Source organism: Aythya ferina (assembly GCF_964211825.1).
Source record: "Aythya ferina genome assembly, chromosome: 29".
Taxonomy (NCBI): Eukaryota; Metazoa; Chordata; class Aves; order Anseriformes; family Anatidae; genus Aythya; species Aythya ferina.
This window is the reverse complement of record NC_140326.1, coordinates 1,084,882-1,101,256: the sequence shown is the minus strand read 5'-3', so window position 1 is coordinate 1,101,256 and position 16,375 is coordinate 1,084,882. Positions and strand designations below refer to the sequence as shown.

General features: G+C 53.4%; 4 pseudogenes across 4 annotated transcripts; all 4 read right to left on the bottom strand.

Annotated features, from left to right (window-relative positions):
- Positions 1–1,621: 1,621 nt before the first annotated feature.
- On the bottom strand, positions 1,622–1,918 carry LOC311424993 (feather beta keratin pseudogene; annotated as a pseudogene). Its single transcript has one exon. The product of its transcript is annotated as a feather beta keratin pseudogene (transcript).
- Positions 1,919–5,655: 3,737 nt separating this feature from the next.
- Positions 5,656–5,952, bottom strand: LOC311424992 (feather beta keratin pseudogene; annotated as a pseudogene). The gene has a single exon. The product of its transcript is annotated as a feather beta keratin pseudogene (transcript).
- Positions 5,953–9,689: 3,737 nt separating this feature from the next.
- Positions 9,690–9,986, bottom strand: LOC311424988 (feather beta keratin pseudogene; annotated as a pseudogene). The gene has a single exon. The product of its transcript is annotated as a feather beta keratin pseudogene (transcript).
- Positions 9,987–13,723: 3,737 nt separating this feature from the next.
- On the bottom strand, positions 13,724–14,020 carry LOC311424991 (feather beta keratin pseudogene; annotated as a pseudogene). The gene has a single exon. The product of its transcript is annotated as a feather beta keratin pseudogene (transcript).
- Positions 14,021–16,375: the final 2,355 nt, after the last annotated feature.

Below are 16,375 nucleotides of genomic sequence, written 5' to 3'. Positions count from 1 at the left end.
ACAGACAGACCCAAGGGAAAGCTGGGAAACCACTGGGCAACTTTAGCCCTACCAAGGCTACCCAGGGGCAGGCAAAAGCAAATCTGCAACAGAGCAGGCAACCCACACTGATGACCCGGATCTGAAGGGGGGGCCAAAGGCTCAGGACAAAACTTAACTATAGCACCAGGGTCAATGGGAAGAGGGTGTGGTGGGAGGCTCCAGGTGAGCCTGATGAGGGCCATTGGGCCTCTGCTGCACTCAGACTACTCATATGCATGAGGAAGAAATCTCCTGTGCACTTGGGACATAGGACACCAGCTGCATCTACCCCAAAAGAAGAAAGGAAGGAAGCTTCAATTAATTTTCCAAGGAAAAACATGTCTCGCACCTCAGGGTCTGCCCAAAAAAGCTGCAATGCCTTGCAGCACCCTGCGCTCCCTGATTGCCTGCTGCAGTTGTTGCCTTCCCTCCCTGGTATCAGCTTTTCACTGCACTTTGCTCCTGCTGTCAGCTCGAGGTGGCTCAGGAATGTTGACAAGGAGCATGTTTCCTGAGAGTCTTCCTGCACAGCAAGGCTGAGGGCTTTGCCTCATACCAGTGGTTGGTCAGAGAATGCAGGCCTTTAGCTGTGGTGTAAGGCATCATAGGATTTCCCCAGCACAGGGGATAGCATGAGAGGTGCCCCTCACTCTGCCTCAAGCAGGAGTGGGTGACACAGACAAAAGCATCTCCTGTGGAGGACTAGAGCATAAGGGAAGAAGGGCTATGGAGCTTGTTTTCCCTTGTTTCCCCTGTGGCAGGAGCAATCACCAGAGCGCGGTGTAGTTGGACCAAACAGCCACTCTCAAGCCATGTTGCTTCCCTCCCTGATGTTGGCTCTCTTGCATTTTGGGGCAGAAGGTCAGGAAGGCACAACAGCTTCATCCAGGAGGGTTTCTTCCTCTCCTTGCTCTCGTAGGCAAGGGTGAGACAGGGACTCGCCAAAATCCCTCACTTGAATGCTGCAGAATTGTCTGGCAAACATACAAGCAGCACCTGCGCAGCCCTGCGGGACTGGTTCAGTGCTTCAGAAACAGGACTGTAGGCACACAGAGGATGTGGGGGCTAACCACAACTTTAGATTCTACGTTATCCCAGTTCCCTCTAGAGAGCGTGGCTGAGAATCTCAAAAGGGAAGTATCATGAGGAGACACAGATTACAATGCAGCATAAACTTTAATGAGTCTCAAGAAGCAATCAAAGCAGCTCGTGGTCGAAGAAATCCAGTCCGGGCTGCCACAAGGACAGCTGGCAGTCAGACCCCCCTTCACCACAATGGGAAGCACTTCTTCCTCCCTCACATGGTGAGAGGAAGAACAAAGAGGATGCTCTTGACTTGCTTCCAGATGAACTCATGGCACAGGACAGCAAGAGACAACAAGGACTCATGCTGAAGAGAAGAAAGCGCAAGAAGAAGAAGCTGTCTCCTGGCTGTGTTTCCAGACAGTGCAGGCTGGCACCCTGGCTTCCCTCTCTGCTCTGCAGGAGGCCACGAAAGTGCTCAGCCCATCTGGAAACTCTGGCCAGCAGCTCCGTCCTCAGTCCAGCACCTGGCTTCGGGCTTCCTGGTCGATGCGCTCACTGGACATCCTCGTGGGCTTTAGCAGGGCAGGCACCTTCTGCCGCAGTAGCGGCCACCAAAGCCAGAGAGGCCAAAGCCCCCGGAGGAGATGGGCACTCCCTCCTCACTCAGGATGCTGCCAACGGCAGCTGAGGTGGTGGATCCCACAGCGGTGTTCTGGGGGAAAGAGCTGAGGATGGGGCCGGGCAGGGTCACCACCACGGGAGATGGTTCAATCACCACACGGGAGTCCTGGCACTGCCGGACACAGGGCTCGTTGCAGCTGTTGGCAAGCGGGGTTGGCCCACAGGGACGGCACAGATCGTAGCAGGACATGGCTGCGGGATGGAGGCGAACCTGGGAGAGGGGGCAGGCAAAGCACACGCAGCATGTCAGCAGCAGCCTGACAGCCTGCTGGCCAAGACAGAAGGCACAGTCTGGGGAACAGGGACACAGTCGACAAGGACAGAGAGAAGTCCCGGGGCCCCTGCAAAGACAGTCCAAGACCTCCTCCCACCTTCCCCCTCAGTGACAAGCAGAACAGCAACAGAGGGAGCAGAGTCAAGGAGCAAGGCCCACACCAAACCTACACAGAGGCAGAGCCTCGGTGGAGGCCAGAAGGCCAAGGGGAGAAGAGCAAGAGGGGAGTACGCAGAAGGCTCCTACAGCTCACCTTGTTCACCAAGGAGGAGACGGCAAGAGAAGTGGATGAGGCAGCTTGCTGTTGAATGAGTTTTTATCCTGTTCCAGACTGCCCCAGGCCCAGAGGCACCATTTGCACAAGTAGTGTTTTTACTAGCAAGCTCATCTCACATGCAAAATATTACAATTTAAGAATCTCTGGCATTTATTTGTTCCCTGCAATGCTCCCTTTTCATTTCCTTGCTCATGTCATAGCCATTCTGCCACGCTGGCTTCTTTCAAGTCACAGGATTAGAGGCCAGAATGTTTCCGGGCAAAAATACACATCAGCACAAAGAGATGATGAAGACAATGATGCGGATTGTCCTACCTCTTTAGGGAATGGGAGCCTCTTACTCCCTGGAGCCTTGCTCCAACACTCACCCTGATTTCTGGCGTACATCTCCTCCCTAGCCTTGAAGTTTCAGGATGGACTTCCAGGTGTGAGGGTCAGCATTATCAATCTCCCTCCTTAACGCAGTGCTTACTCAGGTTCTTTTAGTCATTGTATTTCTAGGCAGAGCACCTCTAATCTTGGTTTTAGACTCCCTCAGATTAACAATTCTCTTGGGAGAAATGTGCCTGGCTCTTCTTTTGTAATCGTACTTCTCCCCTTTGTACCTTCCTGCTTTACACCTCTTAACTCCAAGAATTGGGAATGAAGGCTGCTGCCCTCCCAAGAGTTTCTGTTGGAGAGCTGTGGTTGTTTTACTTGGGTGGGCGGCCGAGCTCCACAACAACCGCTCCCTCACTCCCCCTCCTCAAAGGGAGAGGTGGAGAAAATAGGATAAAAAGGGCTCAAGGTTTGAGATAACGACAGGGAGATCGCTCAATAATTATTGTGATGGGCAAAAGAGCCTCAACATAGGGAGATAGTAAGATTTATTGCCTATTACTATTTATTGCCTATTACTAACAAGCTAGAGGAGTGAGAAACAAAGAAAAGAAACCAAACATGCTTTCCTCCCATCTGCCCTCTTCAACCTCCTCCCCTCGAGCGGCCCAGGGGAATGGGGGATCGGGTGTTGTGGTCAGTCTATACCATTTGTCTCTGCCGCTCCTTCACAGTCACTCTCGTAACCTGCACGTTGGGGTCCCTCCCACAGGATGCAGTCCTTCCTGAACTGATTGTGCGTGGACTTCCCACAGGCAGCAGCTCTTCAAGAACTGCTCCAGATATGGGTCCGTACCACAGGGTCAATCCATCAGGAGCAAACTGCTCCAAAATGAGTCCCCCACAGGCAACAGCTCCTGCCAGGTCACCTGCTCTTACATAGGCTCCTCTCCACAGGCCACAGGTCTGGCCCGGGATCTGGGTCCGGCAGGGGTCCTCCACAGCCCGCAGCCTCCTTCAGTGCAGGTCCACCTGCTCCACCGTGGCCTCCTCCACGGGCTGCAGCATGGAACCCTGCTCCACCGTGGTACTCCATGGGCTGCGGAGGGACAGCCTTCTTCGCCATGGTCCACACCATAGGCCGTAAGGGAACTTGGGCTCCAGCACCTGGAGCACCTCTCCCCCTCCTTCTTCACTGACCATGGCGCCTGCAAGGCTCTTTCTCACGACTCACTCCCCCAGATGCTGTGTAGCACCACCTTTTTGTGTGTGTGTGTGTGTGTCCCTTTCTTAATTATGCTCACAGAGAGGTGCAAACAGCGTTGCTTATTGGATCTACTCTGGCCAGCAGTGGGCCCTTACCTAAAATGGGGCATCTTCTAGATTCTTCTCGCAGAAGCCACCCCTGTGGGCCACTGCTACCAAAACCTTGTCACATAAAGCCACTACAAGAGCTTCAATAACAAAAGCACATGCTGAGTAATTGATACACATCATTCTGCCTGCACAGCAGGCACAAGCACATATTTGGTAGGATTTCCCCAGCACACCCCACCCACCCGGCTCAGCAGCACGCATGCTCTGGGAGTCCTCACAAGGGCAGCCAGATGAGCAAGGGCACCAGACGTGCCCCTAACTCTGCCTGAGGCAGGATCAGAGCGGCAGGAGCACAGCACTGCCTGCGGAGGACAAGCGTGTGGGAAGGGGGGACTGAGAACAGAGCTGTTGGTCTACCACAACCTCGGTCTCCCCAGCTTGAGGCCAGGGTGGAGGGACAAAGCAATCATTGGCTTGGGACCAACCCAGGCACAGCCTAGCCTGCACAGCATCAGAATGGGATTTTTGGAGGGGTCCTGCAGGGCTTCTCCAGACCCACTTGGCTTCAGGACACAGGGATGCACGCGTAGTACCCTGAAAGACATAACACTTTTCACCACAGGAATGCTCCAGTGGGGAAGATGATACTTGTCCTGCGCTATTCCTGTCCTCTGCAGTGTTTTCAGGACAAGTGAAAGATTCTGCATAAGCCCTTTCGGAGGAGAGAAAACAATCTTTGCATCGCCATTCGCATTCCGCCGCCATTATACACACCAAGGCTGAATTTATCTGCGTCCTGCCAAGATCTAAAGGGGCCTCACATCACCCTCTAAAAGCTGTCCTGGATGCCACCTATCCCTTTGACTTCTTTGGGACTCCCTCCTCTTTGTGGCTTTGGCAGGTGTGCTTGGAGGAGGGATGGGCAATACAAAATGTTTAGAGTGCTAATATACCATCAGCGCTTCATCCAGTTGGGCATTGGCCTGCACAAACATACCTTCCAGCAATTCAAAGGTTTGCTTCATCAACGGGGAGACAGGATCAAACCTTGGTTGTTGGTGATACGACAATTAGAGAGCGGGAGCTCCTGGACATCCTTCTAAGACCTTGCCAATACCACACCTCTCAGTCACTCCTACAAAGACCAAATTCCTTAAGGGTACTCATCTCTTACAGGCATGAAGGAGATCCATATTAGGACCATATCCACCCATGTTTTTCCACTCCAAGACATCACATTTCTCCCTGTACATCTTCACAGAACATCCCAATAGAAAAGGAACATAAGGAGACTCAGATTACTTGGAAGCAAAAACTTTAATGAGTCTGAAGAAGGAATCAAAGCAGCACATGGAGGAAAGGATCCAGCCCACGCTGCCACAAGGACACCTGGCAGTCAGACCCCCCTTCACCACAACGGGAAGCACTTCTTCCTCCCTTACATGGCCAGAGGAAGAACAAAGAGGATGCTCTTGACTTGCTTCCAGATGAACTCATGACGCAGAACAGCAGGAGATAACAAGGACTCGTGATGCAGAGAAGAAAGTGGGAGAAGAAGAAGATGTCTGCTGGCCGTGTTTCCAGACAGCGCAGGCTGGCACCCTGGCTTCCCTCTCTGCTCTGCAGGAGGCCACGAGGGTGTTCAGCCCATCTGGAAACTCTGGCCAGCAGCTCCGTCCTCAGTCCGGCACCTGGCTTCGGGCTTCCTGGTCGATGCGCTCACTGGACATCCTCGTGGGCTTTAGCAGGGCAGGCACCTCCTGCCACTGTAGCGGCCACCAAAGCCAGAGAGGCCAAAGCCCCCGGAGGAGATGGGCACTCCCTCCTCACTCAGGATGCTGCCAACGGCAGCTGAGGTGGTGGATCCCACAGCGGTGTTCTGGGGGAAGGAGCTGAGGATGGGGCCGGGCAGGGTCACCACCACGGGAGAGGGCTGGATCACCACACGGGAGTCCTGGCACTGCCGGACACAGGGCTCGTTGCAGCTGTTGGCAAGCGGGGTTGGCCCACAGGGACGGCACAGATCGTAGCAGGACATGGCTGCGGGATGGAGGCGAACCTGGGAGAGGGGGCAGGCAAAGCACACGCAGCATGTCAGCAGCAGCCTGACAGCCTGCTGGCCAAGACAGAAGGCACAGTCTGGGGAACAGGGACACAGTCGACAAGGACAGAGAGAAGTCCCGGGGCCCCTGCAAAGACAGTCCAAGACCTCCTCCCACCTTCCCCCTCAGTGACAAGCAGAACAGCAACAGAGGGAGCAGAGTCAAGGAGCAAGGCCCACACCAAACCTACACAGAGGCAGAGCCTCGGTGGAGGCCAGAAGGCCAAGGGGAGAAGAGCAAGAGGGGAGTACGCAGAAGGCTCCTACAGCTCACCTTGTTCACCAAGGAGGAGACGGCAAGAGAAGTGGATGAGGCAGCTTGCTGTTGAATGAGTTTTTATCCTGTTCCAGACTGCCCCAGGCCCAGAGGCACCATTTGCACAAGTAGTGTTTTTACTAGCAAGCTCATCTCACATGCAAAATATTACAATTTAAGAATCTCTGGCATTTATTTGTTCCCTGCAATGCTCCCTTTTCATTTCCTTGCTCATGTCATAGCCATTCTGCCACGCTGGCTTCTTTCAAGTCACAGGATTAGAGGCCAGAATGTTTCCGGGCAAAAATACACATCAGCACAAAGAGATGATGAAGACAATGATGCGGATTGTCCTACCTCTTTAGGGAATGGGAGCCTCTTACTCCCTGGAGCCTTGCTCCAACACTCACCCTGATTTCTGGTGTACATCTCCTCCCTAGCCTTGAAGTTTCAGGATGGACTTCCAGGTGTGAGGGTCAGCATTATCAATCTCCCTCCTTAACGCAGTGCTTACTCAGGTTCTTTTAGTCATTGTATTTCTAGGCAGAGCACCTCTAATCTTGGTTTTAGACTCCCTCAGATTAACAATTCTCTTGGGAGAAATGTGCCTGGCTCTTCTTTTGTAATCGTACTTCTCCCCTTTGTACCTTCCTGCTTTACACCTCTTAACTCCAAGAATTGGGAATGAAGGCTGCTGCCCTCCCAAGAGTTTCTGTTGGAGAGCTGTGGTTGTTTTACTTGGGTGGGCGGCCGAGCTCCACAACAACCGCTCCCTCACTCCCCCTCCTCAAAGGGAGAGGTGGAGAAAATAGGATAAAAAGGGCTCAAGGTTTGAGATAACGACAGGGAGATCGCTCAATAATTATTGTGATGGGCAAAAGAGCCTCAACATAGGGAGATAGTAAGATTTATTGCCTATTACTATTTATTGCCTATTACTAACAAGCTAGAGGAGTGAGAAACAAAGAAAAGAAACCAAACATGCTTTCCTCCCATCTGCCCTCTTCAACCTCCTCCCCTCGAGCGGCCCAGGGGAATGGGGGATCGGGTGTTGTGGTCAGTCTATACCATTTGTCTCTGCCGCTCCTTCACAGTCACTCTCGTAACCTGCACGTTGGGGTCCCTCCCACAGGATGCAGTCCTTCCTGAACTGATTGTGCGTGGACTTCCCACAGGCAGCAGCTCTTCAAGAACTGCTCCAGATATGGGTCCGTACCACAGGGTCAATCCATCAGGAGCAAACTGCTCCAAAATGAGTCCCCCACAGGCAACAGCTCCTGCCAGGTCACCTGCTCTTACATAGGCTCCTCTCCACAGGCCACAGGTCTGGCCCGGGATCTGGGTCCGGCAGGGGTCCTCCACAGCCCGCAGCCTCCTTCAGTGCAGGTCCACCTGCTCCACCGTGGCCTCCTCCACGGGCTGCAGCATGGAACCCTGCTCCACCGTGGTACTCCATGGGCTGCGGAGGGACAGCCTTCTTCGCCATGGTCCACACCATAGGCCGTAAGGGAACTTGGGCTCCAGCACCTGGAGCACCTCTCCCCCTCCTTCTTCACTGACCATGGCGCCTGCAAGGCTCTTTCTCACGACTCACTCCCCCAGATGCTGTGTAGCACCACCTTTTTGTGTGTGTGTGTGTGTGTCCCTTTCTTAATTATGCTCACAGAGAGGTGCAAACAGCGTTGCTTATTGGATCTACTCTGGCCAGCAGTGGGCCCTTACCTAAAATGGGGCATCTTCTAGACTCTTCTCGCAGAAGCCACCCCTGTGGGCCACTGCTACCAAAACCTTGTCACATAAAGCCACTACAAGAGCTTCAATAACAAAAGCACATGCTGAGTAATTGATACACATCATTCTGCCTGCACAGCAGGCACAAGCACATATTTGGTAGGATTTCCCCAGCACACCCCACCCACCCGGCTCAGCAGCACGCATGCTCTGGGAGTCCTCACAAGGGCAGCCAGATGAGCAAGGGCACCAGACGTGCCCCTAACTCTGCCTGAGGCAGGATCAGAGCGGCAGGAGCACAGCACTGCCTGCGGAGGACAAGCGTGTGGGAAGGGGGGACTGAGAACAGAGCTGTTGGTCTACCACAACCTCGGTCTCCCCAGCTTGAGGCCAGGGTGGAGGGACAAAGCAATCATTGGCTTGGGACCAACCCAGGCACAGCCTAGCCTGCACAGCATCAGAATGGGATTTTTGGAGGGGTCCTGCAGGGCTTCTCCAGACCCACTTGGCTTCAGGACACAGGGATGCACGCGTAGTACCCTGAAAGACATAACACTTTTCACCACAGGAATGCTCCAGTGGGGAAGATGATACTTGTCCCGCGCTATTCCTGTCCTCTGCAGTGTTTTCAGGACAAGTGAAAGATTCTGCATAAGCCCTTTCGGAGGAGAGAAAACAATCTTTGCATCGCCATTCGCATTCCGCCGCCATTATACACACCAAGGCTGAATTTATCTGCGTCCTGCCAAGATCTAAAGGGGCCTCACATCACCCTCTAAAAGCTGTCCTGGATGCCACCTATCCCTTTGACTTCTTTGGGACTCCCTCCTCTTTGTGGCTTTGGCAGGTGTGCTTGGAGGAGGGATGGGCAATACAAAATGTTTAGAGTGCTAATATACCATCAGCGCTTCATCCAGTTGGGCATTGGCCTGCACAAACATACCTTCCAGCAATTCAAAGGTTTGCTTCATCAACGGGGAGACAGGATCAAACCTTGGTTGTTGGTGATACGACAATTAGAGAGCGGGAGCTCCTGGACATCCTTCTAAGACCTTGCCAATACCACACCTCTCAGTCACTCCTACAAAGACCAAATTCCTTAAGGGTACTCATCTCTTACAGGCATGAAGGAGATCCATATTAGGACCATATCCACCCATGTTTTTCCACTCCAAGACATCACATTTCTCCCTGTACATCTTCACAGAACATCCCAATAGAAAAGGAACATAAGGAGACTCAGATTACTTGGAAGCAAAAACTTTAATGAGTCTGAAGAAGGAATCAAAGCAGCACATGGAGGAAAGGATCCAGCCCACGCTGCCACAAGGACACCTGGCAGTCAGACCCCCCTTCACCACAACAGGAAGCACTTCTTCCTCCCTTACATGGCCAGAGGAAGAACAAAGAGGATGCTCTTGACTTGCTTCCAGATGAACTCATGACGCAGAACAGCAGGAGATAACAAGGACTCGTGATGCAGAGAAGAAAGTGGGAGAAGAAGAAGCTGTCTGCTGGCCGTGTTTCCAGACAGCGCAGGCTGGCACCCTGGCTTCCCTCTCTGCTCTGCAGGAGGCCACGAGGGTGTTCAGCCCATCTGGAAACTCTGGCCAGCAGCTCCGTCCTCAGTCCGGCACCTGGCTTCGGGCTTCCTGGTCGATGCGCTCACTGGACATCCTCGTGGGCTTTAGCAGGGCAGGCACCTCCTGCCACTGTAGCGGCCACCAAAGCCAGAGAGGCCAAAGCCCCCGGAGGAGATGGGCACTCCCTCCTCACTCAGGATGCTGCCAACGGCAGCTGAGGTGGTGGATCCCACAGCGGTGTTCTGGGGGAAGGAGCTGAGGATGGGGCCGGGCAGGGTCACCACCACGGGAGAGGGCTGGATCACCACACGGGAGTCCTGGCACTGCCGGACACAGGGCTCGTTGCAGCTGTTGGCAAGCGGGGTTGGCCCACAGGGACGGCACAGATCGTAGCAGGACATGGCTGCGGGATGGAGGCGAACCTGGGAGAGGGGGCAGGCAAAGCACACGCAGCATGTCAGCAGCAGCCTGACAGCCTGCTGGCCAAGACAGAAGGCACAGTCTGGGGAACAGGGACACAGTCGACAAGGACAGAGAGAAGTCCCGGGGCCCCTGCAAAGACAGTCCAAGACCTCCTCCCACCTTCCCCCTCAGTGACAAGCAGAACAGCAACAGAGGGAGCAGAGTCAAGGAGCAAGGCCCACACCAAACCTACACAGAGGCAGAGCCTCGGTGGAGGCCAGAAGGCCAAGGGGAGAAGAGCAAGAGGGGAGTACGCAGAAGGCTCCTACAGCTCACCTTGTTCACCAAGGAGGAGACGGCAAGAGAAGTGGATGAGGCAGCTTGCTGTTGAATGAGTTTTTATCCTGTTCCAGACTGCCCCAGGCCCAGAGGCACCATTTGCACAAGTAGTGTTTTTACTAGCAAGCTCATCTCACATGCAAAATATTACAATTTAAGAATCTCTGGCATTTATTTGTTCCCTGCAATGCTCCCTTTTCATTTCCTTGCTCATGTCATAGCCATTCTGCCACGCTGGCTTCTTTCAAGTCACAGGATTAGAGGCCAGAATGTTTCCGGGCAAAAATACACATCAGCACAAAGAGATGATGAAGACAATGATGCGGATTGTCCTACCTCTTTAGGGAATGGGAGCCTCTTACTCCCTGGAGCCTTGCTCCAACACTCACCCTGATTTCTGGCGTACATCTCCTCCCTAGCCTTGAAGTTTCAGGATGGACTTCCAGGTGTGAGGGTCAGCATTATCAATCTCCCTCCTTAACGCAGTGCTTACTCAGGTTCTTTTAGTCATTGTATTTCTAGGCAGAGCACCTCTAATCTTGGTTTTAGACTCCCTCAGATTAACAATTCTCTTGGGAGAAATGTGCCTGGCTCTTCTTTTGTAATCGTACTTCTCCCCTTTGTACCTTCCTGCTTTACACCTCTTAACTCCAAGAATTGGGAATGAAGGCTGCTGCCCTCCCAAGAGTTTCTGTTGGAGAGCTGTGGTTGTTTTACTTGGGTGGGCGGCCGAGCTCCACAACAACCGCTCCCTCACTCCCCCTCCTCAAAGGGAGAGGTGGAGAAAATAGGATAAAAAGGGCTCAAGGTTTGAGATAACGACAGGGAGATCGCTCAATAATTATTGTGATGGGCAAAAGAGCCTCAACATAGGGAGATAGTAAGATTTATTGCCTATTACTATTTATTGCCTATTACTAACAAGCTAGAGGAGTGAGAAACAAAGAAAAGAAACCAAACATGCTTTCCTCCCATCTGCCCTCTTCAACCTCCTCCCCTCGAGCGGCCCAGGGGAATGGGGGATCGGGTGTTGTGGTCAGTCTATACCATTTGTCTCTGCCGCTCCTTCACAGTCACTCTCGTAACCTGCACGTTGGGGTCCCTCCCACAGGATGCAGTCCTTCCTGAACTGATTGTGCGTGGACTTCCCACAGGCAGCAGCTCTTCAAGAACTGCTCCAGATATGGGTCCGTACCACAGGGTCAATCCATCAGGAGCAAACTGCTCCAAAATGAGTCCCCCACAGGCAACAGCTCCTGCCAGGTCACCTGCTCTTACATAGGCTCCTCTCCACAGGCCACAGGTCTGGCCCGGGATCTGGGTCCGGCAGGGGTCCTCCACAGCCCGCAGCCTCCTTCAGTGCAGGTCCACCTGCTCCACCGTGGCCTCCTCCACGGGCTGCAGCATGGAACCCTGCTCCACCGTGGTACTCCATGGGCTGCGGAGGGACAGCCTTCTTCGCCATGGTCCACACCATAGGCCGTAAGGGAACTTGGGCTCCAGCACCTGGAGCACCTCTCCCCCTCCTTCTTCACTGACCATGGCGCCTGCAAGGCTCTTTCTCACGACTCACTCCCCCAGATGCTGTGTAGCACCACCTTTTTGTGTGTGTGTGTGTGTGTCCCTTTCTTAATTATGCTCACAGAGAGGTGCAAACAGCGTTGCTTATTGGATCTACTCTGGCCAGCAGTGGGCCCTTACCTAAAATGGGGCATCTTCTAGATTCTTCTCGCAGAAGCCACCCCTGTGGGCCACTGCTACCAAAACCTTGTCACATAAAGCCACTACAAGAGCTTCAATAACAAAAGCACATGCTGAGTAATTGATACACATCATTCTGCCTGCACAGCAGGCACAAGCACATATTTGGTAGGATTTCCCCAGCACACCCCACCCACCCGGCTCAGCAGCACGCATGCTCTGGGAGTCCTCACAAGGGCAGCCAGATGAGCAAGGGCACCAGACGTGCCCCTAACTCTGCCTGAGGCAGGATCAGAGCGGCAGGAGCACAGCACTGCCTGCGGAGGACAAGCGTGTGGGAAGGGGGGACTGAGAACAGAGCTGTTGGTCTACCACAACCTCGGTCTCCCCAGCTTGAGGCCAGGGTGGAGGGACAAAGCAATCATTGGCTTGGGACCAACCCAGGCACAGCCTAGCCTGCACAGCATCAGAATGGGATTTTTGGAGGGGTCCTGCAGGGCTTCTCCAGACCCACTTGGCTTCAGGACACAGGGATGCACGCGTAGTACCCTGAAAGACATAACACTTTTCACCACAGGAATGCTCCAGTGGGGAAGATGATACTTGTCCCGCGCTATTCCTGTCCTCTGCAGTGTTTTCAGGACAAGTGAAAGATTCTGCATAAGCCCTTTCGGAGGAGAGAAAACAATCTTTGCATCGCCATTCGCATTCCGCCGCCATTATACACACCAAGGCTGAATTTATCTGCGTCCTGCCAAGATCTAAAGGGGCCTCACATCACCCTCTAAAAGCTGTCCTGGATGCCACCTATCCCTTTGACTTCTTTGGGACTCCCTCCTCTTTGTGGCTTTGGCAGGTGTGCTTGGAGGAGGGATGGGCAATACAAAATGTTTAGAGTGCTAATATACCATCAGCGCTTCATCCAGTTGGGCATTGGCCTGCACAAACATACCTTCCAGCAATTCAAAGGTTTGCTTCATCAACGGGGAGACAGGATCAAACCTTGGTTGTTGGTGATACGACAATTAGAGAGCGGGAGCTCCTGGACATCCTTCTAAGACCTTGCCAATACCACACCTCTCAGTCACTCCTACAAAGACCAAATTCCTTAAGGGTACTCATCTCTTACAGGCATGAAGGAGATCCATATTAGGACCATATCCACCCATGTTTTTCCACTCCAAGACATCACATTTCTCCCTGTACATCTTCACAGAACATCCCAATAGAAAAGGAACATAAGGAGACTCAGATTACTTGGAAGCAAAAACTTTAATGAGTCTGAAGAAGGAATCAAAGCAGCACATGGAGGAAAGGATCCAGCCCACGCTGCCACAAGGACACCTGGCAGTCAGACCCCCCTTCACCACAACGGGAAGCACTTCTTCCTCCCTTACATGGCCAGAGGAAGAACAAAGAGGATGCTCTTGACTTGCTTCCAGATGAACTCATGACGCAGAACAGCAGGAGATAACAAGGACTCGTGATGCAGAGAAGAAAGTGGGAGAAGAAGAAGATGTCTGCTGGCCGTGTTTCCAGACAGCGCAGGCTGGCACCCTGGCTTCCCTCTCTGCTCTGCAGGAGGCCACGAGGGTGTTCAGCCCATCTGGAAACTCTGGCCAGCAGCTCCGTCCTCAGTCCGGCACCTGGCTTCGGGCTTCCTGGTCGATGCGCTCACTGGACATCCTCGTGGGCTTTAGCAGGGCAGGCACCTCCTGCCACTGTAGCGGCCACCAAAGCCAGAGAGGCCAAAGCCCCCGGAGGAGATGGGCACTCCCTCCTCACTCAGGATGCTGCCAACGGCAGCTGAGGTGGTGGATCCCACAGCGGTGTTCTGGGGGAAGGAGCTGAGGATGGGGCCGGGCAGGGTCACCACCACGGGAGAGGGCTGGATCACCACACGGGAGTCCTGGCACTGCCGGACACAGGGCTCGTTGCAGCTGTTGGCAAGCGGGGTTGGCCCACAGGGACGGCACAGATCGTAGCAGGACATGGCTGCGGGATGGAGGCGAACCTGGGAGAGGGGGCAGGCAAAGCACACGCAGCATGTCAGCAGCAGCCTGACAGCCTGCTGGCCAAGACAGAAGGCACAGTCTGGGGAACAGGGACACAGTCGACAAGGACAGAGAGAAGTCCCGGGGCCCCTGCAAAGACAGTCCAAGACCTCCTCCCACCTTCCCCCTCAGTGACAAGCAGAACAGCAACAGAGGGAGCAGAGTCAAGGAGCAAGGCCCACACCAAACCTACACAGAGGCAGAGCCTCGGTGGAGGCCAGAAGGCCAAGGGGAGAAGAGCAAGAGGGGAGTACGCAGAAGGCTCCTACAGCTCACCTTGTTCACCAAGGAGGAGACGGCAAGAGAAGTGGATGAGGCAGCTTGCTGTTGAATGAGTTTTTATCCTGTTCCAGACTGCCCCAGGCCCAGAGGCACCATTTGCACAAGTAGTGTTTTTACTAGCAAGCTCATCTCACATGCAAAATATTACAATTTAAGAATCTCTGGCATTTATTTGTTCCCTGCAATGCTCCCTTTTCATTTCCTTGCTCATGTCATAGCCATTCTGCCACGCTGGCTTCTTTCAAGTCACAGGATTAGAGGCCAGAATGTTTCCGGGCAAAAATACACATCAGCACAAAGAGATGATGAAGACAATGATGCGGATTGTCCTACCTCTTTAGGGAATGGGAGCCTCTTACTCCCTGGAGCCTTGCTCCAACACTCACCCTGATTTCTGGCGTACATCTCCTCCCTAGCCTTGAAGTTTCAGGATGGACTTCCAGGTGTGAGGGTCAGCATTATCAATCTCCCTCCTTAACGCAGTGCTTACTCAGGTTCTTTTAGTCATTGTATTTCTAGGCAGAGCACCTCTAATCTTGGTTTTAGACTCCCTCAGATTAACAATTCTCTTGGGAGAAATGTGCCTGGCTCTTCTTTTGTAATCGTACTTCTCCCCTTTGTACCTTCCTGCTTTACACCTCTTAACTCCAAGAATTGGGAATGAAGGCTGCTGCCCTCCCAAGAGTTTCTGTTGGAGAGCTGTGGTTGTTTTACTTGGGTGGGCGGCCGAGCTCCACAACAACCGCTCCCTCACTCCCCCTCCTCAAAGGGAGAGGTGGAGAAAATAGGATAAAAAGGGCTCAAGGTTTGAGATAACGACAGGGAGATCGCTCAATAATTATTGTGATGGGCAAAAGAGCCTCAACATAGGGAGATAGTAAGATTTATTGCCTATTACTATTTATTGCCTATTACTAACAAGCTAGAGGAGTGAGAAACAAAGAAAAGAAACCAAACATGCTTTCCTCCCATCTGCCCTCTTCAACCTCCTCCCCTCGAGCGGCCCAGGGGAATGGGGGATCGGGTGTTGTGGTCAGTCTATACCATTTGTCTCTGCCGCTCCTTCACAGTCACTCTCGTAACCTGCACGTTGGGGTCCCTCCCACAGGATGCAGTCCTTCCTGAACTGATTGTGCGTGGACTTCCCACAGGCAGCAGCTCTTCAAGAACTGCTCCAGATATGGGTCCGTACCACAGGGTCAATCCATCAGGAGCAAACTGCTCCAAAATGAGTCCCCCACAGGCAACAGCTCCTGCCAGGTCACCTGCTCTTACATAGGCTCCTCTCCACAGGCCACAGGTCTGGCCCGGGATCTGGGTCCGGCAGGGGTCCTCCACAGCCCGCAGCCTCCTTCAGTGCAGGTCCACCTGCTCCACCGTGGCCTCCTCCACGGGCTGCAGCATGGAACCCTGCTCCACCGTGGTACTCCATGGGCTGCGGAGGGACAGCCTTCTTCGCCATGGTCCACACCATAGGCCGTAAGGGAACTTGGGCTCCAGCACCTGGAGCACCTCTCCCCCTCCTTCTTCACTGACCATGGCGCCTGCAAGGCTCTTTCTCACGACTCACTCCCCCAGATGCTGTGTAGCACCACCTTTTTGTGTGTGTGTGTGTGTGTCCCTTTCTTAATTATGCTCACAGAGAGGTGCAAACAGCGTTGCTTATTGGATCTACTCTGGCCAGCAGTGGGCCCTTACCTAAAATAGGGCATCTTCTAGATTCTTCTCGCAGAAGCCACCCCTGTGGGCCACTGCTACCAAAACCTTGTCACATAAAGCCACTACAAGAGCTTCAATAACAAAAGCACATGCTGAGTAATTGATACACATCATTCTGCCTGCACAGCAGGCACAAGCACATATTTGGTAGGATTTCCCCAGCACACCCCACCCACCCGGCTCAGCAGCACGCATGCTCTGGGAGTCCTCACAAGGGCAGCCAGATGAGCAAGGGCACCAGACGTGCCCCTAACTCTGCCTGAGGCAGGATCAGAGCGGCAGGAGCACAGCAC